This window comes from Triticum aestivum, chromosome 1B (assembly GCF_018294505.1).
Source record: "Triticum aestivum cultivar Chinese Spring chromosome 1B, IWGSC CS RefSeq v2.1, whole genome shotgun sequence".
Classification (NCBI taxonomy): domain Eukaryota; kingdom Viridiplantae; phylum Streptophyta; class Magnoliopsida; order Poales; family Poaceae; genus Triticum; species Triticum aestivum.
Genome location: NC_057795.1, coordinates 686,907,080 through 686,917,865, shown reverse-complemented (window position 1 = coordinate 686,917,865; position 10,786 = coordinate 686,907,080). Strand labels below are relative to the sequence as shown.

General features: G+C 49.1%; 1 pseudogene; it reads right to left on the bottom strand.

The window, feature by feature from the left end:
• Positions 1 to 2,756: 2,756 nt before the first annotated feature.
• On the bottom strand, positions 2,757 to 6,172 carry LOC123101136 (GDSL esterase/lipase At5g45670-like; annotated as a pseudogene).
• Between the last annotated feature and the right edge of the window lie 4,614 nt (positions 6,173 to 10,786).

Sequence of the window (10,786 nt, the reverse complement as noted above, 5' to 3'; positions counted from 1 at the left end):
CTGCTAGCAGACGACAAAGAGCCTAGCTAGTGAGGTGGGGCCGGGGAAAACGGCCGTTAGGTTGGCCACTCTTTCTTTGTCGTCCACTAGCAGACGGCAAAGAAGCTTTGACTTCTGCTATCAGACAGCAAAAAAAATTGCCGTTAGGTCATCCTCGTTAGTGGGCCACCCACGCTCAAAGAGCTGGCTGACGGCAAACATGATCTTTGTCGTCAGCTCTGTCTTTGCCGTCAGTTTTCTGCAAGCTGATGGCAAAGATCTTCTTTACCGTCAGCTAGCAGACGGCAAAGAACTGGCTAACGGTAAAGATCATGATTCCAGTAGTGCATGCACCAGCCGCATGCCTCACGCCATCGTCGCCAAGGAACACGCCCGAGCACACCAGCCCGAGCCGAAGGCCGCCCTCCAGAGCCGCTTGTCCCTGGCCCTGTCCCGTCTTGCCACAGCCGCGGCCAACCGCCGGACACGGTGTGGATTCTCTAACAAAAGTCCGATTGTTGGGGGTTTAACCCTACTCTAATTCTTGCTCTCTCTCTCTCTCTGGCTCAAACCAAGGAAGAAGAAAGAAAAAAGTAGGGGAGGACACGGTGGACACGGATGGATTCCTGGTGAGGAACGCCCGATGCTCGTACAGCATATTTTCCTGAGCTCAAACTTTTGCGTCGCACCACACCCCACGTAACAAACACAAGAGCATCCAGTTCTGTAGCTAACGGCAACGCAGCCCCAATGTTTTCGCTGGGCACGCATGCACGACCAGCATGCCCGGCCGGGCGCGTACCGCGGCCGCTCCCCATGCAACCCTAGCCACCTACTCCCGTTGTTTTAAAATACATGATTCAGTTTTATACTAACTTAGTAGAAAGTTGAGTTATTTATTTTGAAACGGAGGAAATAACTTTCACGTACCACCACACCACGCACATGCGCACACACCCGCTACACACACACACGGCCGTGACCCAACCCCGAGGACCTGATCTGGTGCACTGACGCCGATCGCGCCGTCACGGACCTGACCTAACGCAACGACGCCGGTCGTACCGTGCTTCGTCATGACTTATTCCCAACACCATTGATATTGGATTGACTGACATGTGGGCCCATCAACACAGTGGCCCACATGTGAACGATCCAAAGTCAGCTAACTTAGGGCATGTACAATGAAAGCACCGGTTTGGTGCTGTCTCATAGTCCACCTAGCCATAAAAATCTGAAACCACCATAACACTAACGCCCACATGTGTGGTCGTTTGTATCTCACCCGCACGCGTGGATCCGCGTCCATTTGTGGGTGCACGAATCTTGGTATGTTTGTGGTGCCACGTAGGACTGGGCTGGTGTGTGGGCATTCACCCGGTCGCCCACATGTCTGTTTCACCACACGGAGGGGCCGGTGTGTGGGCGTTTAGCAGTTCGCCCACACGCCAGTTTTCACTCACGCACAAGGGTTGGTGGGTGGGCATTTGCCATCTCGCCCACACACCCGTCTCCTCTCTGCACACCCAAGCTGCCAGTTGCCATACATTTTGCAGTGTACATGGCAACTGCCCTAGCGTGCTTGTAAGCAGATGTCAACTGTCTCTTTTTTTATCCGAACATGTCAGTTGCCATGTATTTTGCAGGGTACACGGCAACTACCCTAGTGTGCTTGTAAGCAGATGGAAACTCTCTCTTTTACCCGAACATGTTGTTTTGCCATGTCTCTTTTGTAGCGCTACACGGCAACTGTCTAGTGTTAGTAGGTGACAACTCCCAAGGTTTTCAAATCATGGCAACTGTAGTAAACGAGATCATACATGGCAACTGCTTAGTGTTAGTAGGTGGCAACTCCTAAGGTTTTCAAATCATGGCAACTATAGTAAACCAGACCATACATGGCAACAGGTGCAGTTGTCCAAAATGGCATCTGGCACTTGACCTGAGATGGCAACTATAGTTGAGCAACCATGGCAACTGTAGTTCAGCGACATGGCAACTGCAGTTAAACGGACATTGAAGAAGGTCCAGACCATGGTAACTGTCGGGACGCGTGGTGACTGTCACGCGGGGCGTGCGGGACCGTGAGGTATGTGGCTGAAAGAGGACGTGTGGTCGTTATGCATTTTGCCCACACGTAGACATGTGAGAGGGACCGCAACAACAAAAAAAGAGGCGTGTGGACGCTAGTTGTTTTGCCCACACGTAGGCGTGTGGGTTGGTCCTCTTAGACATCACACAAAACGTGTGAGCAGGCTCCTTAACGCCCACACGTGTGGCAGTTATCCTCGTCTTATGTTTTTCTAGTGCCCAGCGCAAGTTGTCATCTCGTGGGGTCTAGGTAGCGCCAGAAATCTCCCATGCAGCGCGCAGCAAGGTCGCCATCCTCTCCTATTCTTCCCCCTCTCTAACTCTCTCTCTCTCTCTCTGAACCTTTCTCACTTTTTCAACTGAAGTGGCCGTCTCCTCTGCAAGCTGCGCCTGTCATTTGTAAGCTATACCTGCATCGCCACAGTGGCATCCGAACCTAGCTGGCCTGTAGGGCATCAGGTTTAGGGTGACGCGATGGCCATGCCCTTATGTGAGACAATCTGCGCCTATCACAATACGTACGGGAGAACACTATTTGGCGAATAGACAGTGGTGCAAAGAAGATTCATCATCTTATTCATCATGGGTAGTAGAAGGCTGGAATAGCCTATTTTTATTCTTCATTCATGGCGTACTTATTGCTATATACCGGTTGCTGAGGGAGCCACACAATTGGAGTTGGAGTATTATTTCTCCAGCAGTGCCTTGAAGGTCATTGGGGCCGTAAACTGAGGCGGTCCATAGTAAAATGCAGTGGCCGTCAGCCTACATGCCTGATCCGTCATGAACTCTGAATCCCAGAACCAGTACTCTTCCTGGGGAGAGCACATCCTCTCTGGGTGGTCCTTGAAGCTACACGAGTCCTGGGTGTTCATCATCCCTGCACCACGCACAACAGAACAACTAGTTAAGCAAACCACAATAAATTAAAATAACATAAATACTCAAACGAACAGCTTCTCATTTTCCTAATATAATAAATAAAAGGAGGATAAATCCTAGACTGCTTCTCATGAGTATCGTACCCGTGGGCTGTTTACGTACAATAAGCTGACGGGTCGGCGAAGACGGTGGTGGTGAAGCTATGAAAGTCCCCGATGGAGTAGAAAAGGCCCTTCTTCTTTGACGCAAGGCTAGACATGACGGGCTTGAGGGCGGCGTTGAACGCGGCGGCACGGTCGTTCATGCTCTGGTCGCAACCGTACCTGTAGTCGAAGATCTGGGGCGCACAGCCGATGAGCCCAACGTTGACGATGGCCAGCTTCCTAGCGCCCATGTCGTAGAGGGACGTGACGGCCTCCCCGTATAGGGCAACGAGGCTCTGGATCTCGGTCGAATTTGCGAGGTGTATGTTCCATCTTGGGTCGAGGTCCTGACCGCCAATGCCGAGGAGGAAGATGGACTTGGACAGGTACGCGCTCAGCTTGGCTTTCACCCCCTAGCATTATCCCCATAAGGGCCCTCGTCGTCCTGAAGTCCTCCAGCTGCTGCGAAAGAGGGATGCTCCGCTCTCCGTTCTGCACGCATCTCTCGTTTCTTCTCTTATTTCTATTCTCGTCGATTTGTTTTTCTAAAATGAGTGCAAATAAAGTGGAATTGGTTGACGACTTACCGTGGAGTTCCGAATCCCAGCACCCATGGAAGCGTAGTTGGCGCCCCACATACTGATCCGGCCACGCAACGACATGAAAGGTAGAGGGCTTTGCGGGAATCCAATAGCGTATGCTGGGCACCGTGAAATCAACCAAACAATCCATCAAACATGATCGGCGCTGAAGAGATATTATGTGTATGATGTGGTGTGCACACACGTACCAATGGCATCGGCAAGATCTCACACGACTCGTGAGGAACTTCTGGTGGGGTTCGAAGCAAGGACAGAGGAAGACCCATTGGCTTGCATGGGATAAACTGCTAGAGTCAAAAGGAAAGGGTGGACTAGGGTTCAGAGATTTCCGTTTATTTAACCAAGCACTTCTTGCACGTCAAGCCTGGCGCCTTCTAACCAGACCGGAGTCCTTATGCTCTCAGGTTTTGAAGGCGAAATATTATCCTAATGGGTCTCTCAAGGACACTGTCTTTTCATGTAACTCATCGCCGATGTGGCATGCCATCCAGCACGGCCTCGAGCTCCTTAAAAAAGGGCTCATCTGGCGAGTGGGTAATGGCGAGCATATACGCATCTGGCGGGACCCTTGGATTCCGAGGCCCACGTCCTACCGGCCAATCACTCCTCGAGCTACTTGCCGGCTCAGACGGGTTTCTGAACTTCTTGATGCTAATGGCCGGTGGCGAGTGGACTTCCTGCAGCAACACTTCTCTGACCTTGATGTCCAATGCATTTTGGGGATCAAGGCCAGCCCTAGGCGACTGGAGGATGTACTTTCTTGGGCACCTGACACACATGGAGTCTTCACTGTTCGCAGCGCCTACAAGACGGCGTTGGAGGAACGTACCCGCACCACCGCGTGCGCCACGAGCAGGGCACCGGACGGCACTCGTGCCGTCTGGAAGGTAGTGTGGGGGTGCCCTGCTCCCCCAAAGGTACGAGTCTTTGCTTGGCGGGTCGCCACAAATTCTTTGGCCACTTTACAAAGTAAAAAAATTCGCACTCTTGAGATTACTGATACATGTGTTCTATGTGGCATGGGGAGCGAGGATACATTTTATGCACTATGCAGATGTCCTTTGGCCCAGAGTCTTTGGAAAGCCATGGCCGATATATGGAGAATGCCCAAGGTGGAGACCATCATCAATACTGGCTCTGAATGGATCATCCACCTGCTAGATGGATGCACGGAAGATGTGCGTCTCCCTGTGATCATGACACTTTGGCGTAACTGGCATGTTCGCAATGAAGTTTACCACGGCAAACCAGCACCACCAGTAGAAGCATCATGCAGATTCTTATGTGGCTACATCGACACACTCCTGAGCATACGACAACATCCACATGCTGATGTTGTGAAGGGGAAGACTGTGGTCTCTTATATTGATCAAGGAGGAGATCGAAGCCAACAAGTGATGAGGAAGGGATGCCCAACACCAACAGAAAGATGGAAGAAGCCACCGATGGGGTGGGTAAAACTGAATGTGGATGGCTCGTGGATGAACGAGGATGGCAGCGGTGGAGCTGGAATGATACTTCACGACCACAGTGGCTCTATCATCTTCGCATCATGCCGTTTTATACAACGATGTGCCAGTGCCCTGGAAGCGGAAGCCGCGGCTCTCATGGAAGGTGTCACGCTGGCCCTCGACAGAAGCTCAGAGCAGCTCCTGGTGGAGACGGACTGCACGGCCTTAGCATGTATGATCAACGCTGAGGAAGTGGATAGATCTCCTGTTGCAGCCATGGTCAATGAGACTCAGCATCTTCTTAGTACTAGACCGCATGAAATCAAGATCATTGGACGTGACCAAAACTTGGTCAGCCACGCCCTAGCAAGGATGGGACGAGAGCTCCCTAAAACTGCTGTTTGGCTAGGGTGCGTACCTGATGAGGTTGCCGCTTTATGTCATAAAGACTCTAGTGATTCTGGTTAATTAATAGATGTGTTTCACCCGCAAAAAAAAAGAGTAGGGGTAGTTAGGGGGCTCCAAGTATCCGTTGTTGCCGTTGTCGAACGCCCCATCTCCGAACACAAACATGGCAGGCGGCGGCACCGGCCTTGGCATCTGTACCTCGTCATCTGCACCAGCAAGTGGGTACATGCATTCCATCCGGAATTACTTGTGGCTCAAACAGATGTATTTAGATGTAATACGTGCAAGCAACCAACAATATGTGGGTATTTACGGCATAGTGTCTTGCAGTTGGGGCAGACGACGATGCACTGGGGGCAGCGCGAGGGCAAGTTCCCGTGCACCCCGGCCGCTTACCGTCGGTATCCTTGCACGTGACGTTCCTGGGGGCCACGTCCAACTCATAGCCGCGCGGGGAGCTCGGGGGCGGGCGTATGTCAGGGAGAGGTGGGGTGTCTGTGTCTATTGACGAGCTTAAATCTGGGGAGTCGGGGGGCGGGGCTTGCTGCGCCGACGGCGACAACATTGCAAGCAGGCAGAGGAAGCCCACCCCGAGCACACTAACACATGTGGCCATTGCTGCCCCCAACCGATCAAGCGTCTTTGATTTCCGCTATGAATTGCTGCTAGTGATGGATGTGATGTTCGGGGCCTGCGCATCAAGCGTCTTATATATACTCCAGCTAGTTAACAGGGTGAGTCAGTGGCCATGCATCAAGCGTTGATCCAGAGTGTCGGGGCAACAATGTAAGTGCTTGACTTAATGACTTGTCTTACGTATGAAGGACGAAGAGTACCAAACAAGACTTAATCGGGTATTATCTCTACTCCTAATGTCTCAGTTGGTAGGTCGCGTTCCGGGTTTTATTTTCGTCCCACCTCACCCGGTCTTTTTTGGTACTTCTTTGGTACTTCCTCCCACCTCCCACCCGTTTTATTTCGCTGGTTTTTTTCGTCCCTCCCCCACCCCACCGGTTTAGTTTCGCGTCACCCTCTCACACAACGAAAAAAATCTTAACGGATCATAACTTTTCATGCTGGTGCAAGTTATTTTTAGTAATGTCTTTATGTGAAAGAATCAATCACGATCAATCTCTAAATATCAAATCTAAATTAATTAACCTTACCTTAAATTGCTCAATCACATTAATTAGGAAACAAAATAACCGATTTTAAGAAAATATCTACTCTTAATGGAGGGTATTACATACCAAACATAGGTACGTCATTAGCTCGCTTCCTTCCCTTTTCTTCCCTTCGTCCCTCAGTCCCATGCTCGTGGCACTGAAGTGGCATCGACAGGCGATGGCGGCGAGGACAGCACGTGGCAGCCCCTAAAGCACGAACACGACTGCACCTCGGGTCTGCCGTCTCCCAAGATATGGGTGAATTCTCGTGATGCCCACCCTAAACCCTCACGTCCTACAAATTCCTCAACCTCTACCATATCGATTTCGTCCATGCTCTGATCCAAATGACGATGCAGCTCCGGCCGATTGACAATGGAGGTTTGCCATCCTTCCTCTCAGCACCCACTCCTAGAGGAACGACACGCCATGCCGATCGAACCCGGTCGAGATCACTCACCAAGATTGCTATTCGGAAGTTTTTTGTCAAAAAGTGAAGAGTGGGACGGGATCTGCACTTTTGTTAATATCTCTACTCCTAATGTCTCAGTTGGTAGGTCGCGTTCCGGGTTTTATTTTCGTCCCACCTCACCCGGTCTTTTTTGGTACTTCTTTGGTACTTGCTCCCACCTCCCGCTCAGCCGAGACGGTTTATTTTCCTACTCCCTCCCACCTCCCAGGTAGTTCCCTCCACGCAAAAAAAATCGAACCAACCAATCTCTACTCCTAATGGAGCAGTTGGTAGTCTTCGCCGGTCAATTTTCGTCCCACCACTTTCGTCCGGTTTTTTTCGTAGGTTAACTGTCGTAGATTTTTTTCGTCGCCTCCCCCACTTCATCGGTTTATTTTCACTTCACCCTCTCACACAACAAAAAAAACTGAACGGATCAGAACTTTCACTGACGCAAATTATTTAGTAATGTCTTTATGTAAAAGAATCAATCACAATCAATCTCTAAAGATCAAATCTAAATTAATTAATCTTCATAACGTTTGTTTCCTTTCGAATCACGTCCATAACTTTCCTTCCTTGTTTGGGCAGAAACTGTTTGGTAGCAGAGATTAGGAAGCTTCCTATGAGTGTAGTAATAGGAAGTATTCTTTTTCTTGATGATTCGTTTCCATGCATGATGATAGTAAATTACGCCAACATTCACCACTATTTATCAATGTCATCAATCGTATCCATTTCTACCAGTTTTAAGGGAATTTGCTCGCTATGTCTTTTTTAAGGGGATCCGCTCGCTAAGTCGTCGTCGCATGTTATTTTCACAAACAATCTCTACTCCTCATACGGTTTATTTTTGTCCTCCTCCCACCTCCCCTGGTTTTTTTTCATCCTCTCTCACACCTCCCAATTTCGTTGGTTTTTTTCGTCGGTTTTTACTCGCCCCCTCCCACCTCCCAATTTCATCCGGTTTTTATTCGTCCCACCTCCCACCACCCCCTCGTACTGGTTCTTTTTCTCTCCACTCTTTCCTTGCAAACCAATAATTTCCTAACATACAAAAGATCACGAATCTATCTTTCCTTACCCGAACCAATCGCGCCCTACATCAGTGCATTTCTTTATTAAGAAAACTAACACGTAAATCTTAAAGCATTGCAAACAAATCCCGTTATGGACCTAATTAATTTATTATGGAATCTATACGTGGTCGCATTGGTTCTTTTTCTCTCCACTCTTTCCTTGCAAACCACTAATTTCCTAACATACAAAAGGTCACGAATCTATCTTTCCTTATCCGAATCAATCGATCCCTACATCAGTGCATTCTTTATTAAGAAAACTAACACGTAAATCTTAACGCATTGTAAAGAAATCCCGTTATGGACCTAATTAATTTATTATGGAATCCGTACGTGGTCGCATCTCTCCCCTCGTGAAAAAATCGCATGCATCTCCCGTTAAAAAGGAAAAGAGAAATGAACGATCAATCCCACAACCTGCATCTCAGTAGCAAAAAATCGCCCCCGCCTCTGCTACTGCGCCTCGACGTGTGCCCGGCTCGACCCATGCCTCGCCTGCATGGCTGGACGCCGCCGTCTCCACCGCCACGTACAAGAAAACGGTGGGCAGAACCATCCATTCAAATCGCACACCCCCACTCTCCTCCGCAATCCCTAGCCCCGCATCACCCTATCGCTTTCTCGCCTCTCTTTCCCCTCGATGTAGATGGTGCCGAGCGGCGGCCTCGAGCACCGGCAGTGCCGCCCTCTCTATCTTCGCTGCGTCGAGAGATGGGCCGAGGCTATCGTCGGTTCGCCGCCCACGATTGGGCCGCCTCCGGTTGTCGCGCACCACCGGCTCCACCTAACGTGCCCGACCCTCTCCGCTTTCGACCTTCCGGTGACCACATCCCTCCGCGCCTCCATCCATCATCCACAAGGCCACTCCCTGCACCCACCCTCCTAAATTCTCCATACCGGCGGACAATCACCGAAGATCCAAGTTGGCCCGATATCAATTTTCTTACATGCTTTCTTTATCAGTTGGTGATGAGAATGGGTTCCAATTTCTCTCTCTGACTGTGGATTCGCAGGCAAGAAGCGCTTCTACATGCATCCTCCTGTCGGTCCCTAAAGTACCAAGGTAAATGGTTGATGTTGCGTTTGTCTAGGATGATATATGTTGGCTCTGTTCCGGTTCATCCGAGCAGTTTGGTGACTAATTTACTAATAATTTAATTATATTAATTAAATGAGTCGGGTGTATCGTCGTGCATTTATCTTGCCAGTAATATTCTGTGATGCTCTGATGCACTTTGGGAATTGGTTATCTTGTCTTCAGTGCAGAACATTTGTTTATTAATGCATGAGAAAAATCCTTGTTACTACCTTGAACCTGTTTTATAATCCATATTGTTATGCACTAGCGCGTGTGCGTGTGAAATAGATGAATTATGATCCCGTACCCAATAAGATGGATATGTGTGTGTGTTAGAGAGAGAGAGGGAGAGGGGGAGAGAGAGTGAGGAGGAGGGAGGGAGAGAGTGTGTGTGAGAATTTGATGGTAAAAAGGTCGTCAATGTCACTTGATATGTATGAGAATATTAAATGTAATATTAACATAATTGATATTGAACTCTTAAAGTTAATGTGCCCCTGTTGCAACGCACGGGTGTTCTTCTAGTAAAAGTAAGGACCCAGCCCAAAAAGATTAGAACTAAGTATGCATCAACAAGCTATATATTGCTTGTGAGTGTGTCTCATAAGTATGTCGGCAGCTTTTTCTTTCAAGGATGCTACCTAGCTAGGAGTCGTACCAGATTCATAGGTAAGTTGGCAGTTACCATATTCTCCGGTCTCGGCGCCGCAATAAGCGGCCGAATTTCGTGTTTTGACCCTTTTTGGATAGTATTTCAGGATCTGACCCCTGTTTGAATTTTTTTCGAGATTTAACCCTTTTGCTACCACCAGGGCAGCTGGCGGTAGGGTTAGATAGCCTACCGCCACGGCCCATGGTGGTAGGTGTGCGACGGAGGGGGACGGCGGCCGTTTGATTGCGCTAAACGTGGTTAAGCACCTACCGCCAGGAGCCCTGGCGGTAGGCTATCGAACCCTACCGCCAGAGCCCATGGCGGTAGGGTCCTGTTTCAGTGTAATGTTTCTGTAACGAAGAATTGAAGGGCCCTGGCGGTAGGCTGTGCGACCCTACCACCAGAGCCCATGGCGGTAGGGTCCTGTTTTTTCAGTGTAATATTTCTGTAACGAAGAATTGAAGTACCCTGGCGGTAGGCTGTCTGACCCTACCGCCAGGGTCCTTGGCGGTAGGGTCCTGTGTTTTATGAATTTAAGTTCAATTGCTTACTTCTTTTCAAATTCAATATGATAGTAATATTATAGCAAGTTTCACAAATATGACAACAATATCACAGATCTCAAACAATTAAACTTAGGCATCACAAACACATTAACAAATTTGAAGTGCATAGAACATTTTAAACGAACTTCAACTAATTAGTAAACGGAGTTCCACTTAGTTTCACAAATAGCAAACACATAGATCCACAAATAGCAAACACATAGTTCCACGTAGCTTTATAACCACTAGAAAAGTTCAA